The sequence below is a fragment of the Aptenodytes patagonicus genome, unplaced genomic scaffold, assembly GCF_965638725.1.
Source record: "Aptenodytes patagonicus unplaced genomic scaffold, bAptPat1.pri.cur scaffold_116, whole genome shotgun sequence".
Classification (NCBI taxonomy): Eukaryota; Metazoa; Chordata; class Aves; order Sphenisciformes; family Spheniscidae; genus Aptenodytes; species Aptenodytes patagonicus.
Window position 1 is genome coordinate 184,956 of NW_027472060.1, and position 4,576 is coordinate 189,531.

General features: G+C 43.2%; 1 long non-coding RNA gene across 1 annotated transcript; it reads left to right on the forward strand.

Annotated features, from left to right (window-relative positions):
* The first annotated feature begins 785 nt into the window (after positions 1 to 785).
* On the forward strand, positions 786 to 4,346 carry LOC143173546 (uncharacterized). The gene is made up of 4 exons (XR_012997598.1): positions 786 to 929; positions 2,225 to 2,422; positions 3,978 to 4,125; positions 4,213 to 4,346. It is a non-coding gene; the product is annotated as an uncharacterized LOC143173546 (long non-coding RNA).
* The last annotated feature ends 230 nt before the right edge of the window (positions 4,347 to 4,576 follow it).

The window sequence follows — 4,576 nt, forward strand, 5'->3', positions numbered from 1 at the left end:
ATAATAATAATAATACACAAAACAAGTGATGCACAGTACAATTGCTCACCACCCGCCGACCGATGCCCAGCCAGTCCCCGAGCAGCGGCCCCCCCCCGGCCAGCTTTCCCCAGTTTATGTACTGAGCATGACGTCACATGGTATGGAATGTCCCTTTGGCCAGTTTGGCTGTGCCCCCTCCCAGCTTCTTGTGCACCTCCAGCCTTCTCAGTCAGTAGAGCATGGGAAGCTGAAAAGTCCTTGGCTAGTGTAAGCACTACCTAGCAACAACTAAAACATCGGTGCGTTATCAACTTTGTTCTCATCTTAAATCCAAAACACCATACCAGCTACTAGAAAGGAAATTAACTCTATCCCTGCCGAAACCAGGACAATCTGTTAAAGACAAGGTCAACTTAGGGACACAACTAAGTGGAGAACTTGAAGTGGTCCCAGCACTGAAACGTAGACAAATTTTCTTCTGCCGTGAGAATTACATCACTAGTGCAACTTAAAATTGGATTACTCTTGCCTCCGAGGCAGCGATTTAGGAAACTAAGTAGGAAACGTGAAGAAATCATGAAAAAAAAGAAAATGCCTGCAACTTGTTCATGGGCCTGATACATCACCCCACCAGTGAGGGTTCCCCTGTATTTCTTGTTCATGGAATGTTTTTGTTCTGCCTCAGATTTCTTGAACGCAGCGTGATTTTTTTTTTTTTTTTCATTTCTTTATTTATGTTCATATTTTAAATTGTGTGTCTTAACAGATCACTGGATTTGGTGGTTCACCCGGTTCCTTCATGTTCTGCAGCGCAGTCACCATGCAGAGCTTCTACTTCATTCACGGCATCCAGCCCACTGAAATCAAATACGCATGGTTCCGTCTCACAAACGACTTTTGCAAGAGCATCGGAGCTGAATTTACTGGAGACTCCTCTTGTGGTTAAGGTTTGTATTTTTAAGAATCAGTTAAGAACCAACCAAACCAAAAGCCTGTAAACGTCGTTGAAAATGAAACCACCCAAGTAGTTAACACAAGCAGCGTTGGATGCGAATTGTGGAATGTTTTCAGCCTGCGTGTGGTTCTTGTATACAGTGTCCGTTTGGAAGCAGTACGTCAGGAACAGTCTTGAAGAGGGCAAGTTTAGTTCTAAGTTAATTGCAGGACGCACGTTGTCCCATAGCTTTGTGAAATACACTTGTGTTTATTGCACGGAACAAAGTCAGTTAAAATTGGACTTTTCAATATGCTTAGGTACGTAAAGATGCGATTTGCGGCTTAACCATCTCATTGTTTAAGTGCTCAATCCCTCTCTATAGTTTGACTTGCATACCTACAAGCAAGAACGTGTATGCTTCAGTTTCTTCATCCAGTTAAGTGAATGACAACTAAGTGATGTCAGCTAAGTGGCGTCAGTCTCTGTCAAATTCCGTGATGGCTTTTTGCAGTAATTTTAGTTACTGATTGTTTGTGTTAAACTGTATTTCCATTCACTGCCATCAAACTCTTATCATGCAAGGAAGTAACGTTGGGCCTATCATCTTCTTGGTGCCGACCTTTTTGCCGTTGCCTACCTGAACAACACAGTTGTGATCTCTCTGAGTCGTAACCTCTTTCTTCTTATCAAATACTGTCCGTATCATTAAGCTAGTTTCATCCTCCTCCTTTTAAACCCTGTCAATACTGTAAAATCTTTCTTGAGCTGAGGTAAGCAGACCTGAACGCTTCTAGGTGAAGATGTGTAGGTGTTTTTACAGCAGCGTCACTTAATTCAGTCTAGTGCGCGGATTGATTAATTAGTGAAAAAATAAGCTATATCGCTGTTGCTTTGCTGATCGCCATTTCGCATGGCAGGGTTTCAGTCGCTGTATCTGGGGTAACATTTGAAGTTGTACGCCTTTTAGAAGAGGGGAGTAGAAACTGCAAAATTTCCTGGGGTGGGAGATGACATTGCAGACAACAAGATGCCCTATCCTTGTTTCTTCGGGAAATTAATTTGAAAAATACCATTTGATGCTGGCATTAAAAAAAGCCCCAGAAGCCAAAAGACACATGAAAAGCGTGAGGTTTTCTCATGTAGATTTCCGTACCTTTGGAAAAAGAGCAGTGCGGAGGCTAAACTTTGTCCTCCCTGCTGGTCCAAACTCAGTTAGTAATTTAAGCTAACACTTCTGACACGGGAAGTCGTCTGTTTTGCAGATTTAACTGGTTTTAAATTAAATGTTTTTATTTCTTTTCATAGAGAGCGAAAGTTTTGGCCACATCTGCTTCTGGTTTTCCTGGGTTTACTCCTCGGTCTATTCTCAGATCCAGCCTTCGCACCACACCCCTAGCGACTCCCTCTGCATCTCCGGGACGATCAGTTACTCCTCCTCTACGAGCAAAGGAACGTGGAGTATCTTTCAGGGAAGAGAACTCGAATGCAGAATGGACTGCTGGGGTAAGCTGGGCTGTAGTTAGTGATTTTTACCGTTAACGGCTTTATAGACTGTGATTTGACTAAGGTTTTGTTTTGTTTTGTTTTTAAGCTTGCCAAAACCTCCTTCTATTGAGAATTGGAATTGCAAATCAGAACGGGGGACTTGAATTTGGTCAAAAACGGTTGTGTTAGACCTTCTGTAACATCAGGTGCCTGCAGGAACCCGCTCATAATAAATGCCAGTGACCTTGGCGTTTTTTCCTCAAGCGGTGTTAGGAGCTGTGATTGTTCCAAATTGGTAGTTGAGCTTCCCGCTATACCTTTTCAAACGGTGGTATGGCAGGAAGGTAAGGAATATAGATTGAGCCAGTTGCTTGGGTTTGTTAAGCTTTGTGAATTCAACATCTTTGAAAGCAACAGAAGTCATGAGCTGCATTTACTTTCAGTCTCTCTTTTTGCCAGGCTGGGTTTACTTGAATTATGGTAAAAAGAGACTCCTGATGAAGAGAGCTGTACTGTTGTCTGTTCTCTAGCCCTAAAGTTCTCGGTTTTGTTTCTTGCCTTGCACCAGGGACAGTGTTCGCCGAGTTGTCAAAAGAATTTGGTCCCTCTGAAAGTTGCCCCCTTCTACTCCTCCTTTTGCTCTGTCAGTTGGATTCCCTGACTCAGCTCATGGTGCAGTTGCCGACGTGACGTTCCAAAATCAGGGGCAGAACAGGGGCATGTGCTAGTATCTACACGTATGAGCTTTCCGTACGTGTACTAACAAATTGCCATACTCTGTTTTTATTATACCTTTTATTGCCTGATACAAAGAGCTGCTCAATTGTAACAAGAGGCTCGCTCTCCTGTCTGAAGTTCTTGCCAACAATGCAGTGTGGCCAGGTTAATTTACGTGTTCCCTGCTACAGGCATCGTGAACACTAAAAGACTTTAGTAGTGCATACAAGTTGGAAGGGATATTTCCAGCTTTCTCAAAATAGCCAGCCTAAATTTTGTCTTATGTGGACTTCTGTTATGAATCTGTGATGCATTTGCTCTTTTCCGGGACCACAGTTTTCCAGTGAATGAAACTTATCAGGTGGTTTGGGAAGTTTTAGAGCCTGCATTTGAAAGCTTTCATGCAGCCAGAAGGCGTGTGTAGGTAGCTGCTGCTTACTCGTATTAAAATTGGCATCCTTTTGTCCAACGTAATTTGCAGTTGCCCTGTATATTCAGTCATCTCGGACACTGGTGTTTCAGGAAAAACAAGGGAAGGCCTGCTATTTTGTAAGCCATTTGGAAATTGCAGGTGGCAACAAGCACATCAGAATGAGGTTCTGCAGGGTGCCAGAATTGTTCTACCTCCAAGGTGTAGGTTCTGTTGTTATTCTAGTCTTCCTTCCGCTTTGCTAAAAATACCGGGTGAAATTGGCGTGTGCTGATGGGTAGAACTTGCTGCTGCTCTGTGCAGTGGATGGTTTTTCCTGTGTCTGTAGAGGAAATTTAGTCACTAATTAGAAACGGCACAGACAGTTCTGTGCAGTGAACTTCTTGAAAGGAGTTAACGCTTTGCTTTACGCTTTTCATTCCTCAGAATGACCGTGATCCTCGCTTGAGAGAGAGAGCAGTTGCCAGAAATTCTGGATTAGACCAATACGGCAAGATCCTTCCTAGAGTTCAAAGGACGCTGGCTGTAGAGAGAGCCAAGCCTTACCATTTGCCTTCATCGGTCTTAAGAGAAGGTAATTTTTAGGGGGGAGAAATGTAATGGACAGCTAACCATCACTTTGGTTACACAAGGCTGATATGCTTTCCCTCTTGCTTTACAGTCGCAAGACCAAAGCCATTATCAACAGTACCACAAGGAGCTAATACAGGAAATGTGCGTGCAAAAGTAACTTTCATCAAGAACGTGTTGTCCACAATTGGAGAAGTACGGGTAGGACATGAGCAGAAGACGAGTCTCTCACAATATGATAGGTAAGCAGCCTTTTGACAAAGCTTAGTGTTGAGCTGCATGTTTGGCGAGAGAGAGAGAGAGATCCGTTTGACTTATGACAGTGTTTTGGAGGGAAGGTGCACCTGAATAAAGCCTTGTTTGGCTTTTTTGCGCACGCAGTAGATAACATTTAAGGATCCATACATCGTAAGTAGTATTTGGAGAGAGAGTTTTTCTGCTGTGATAATGTTATT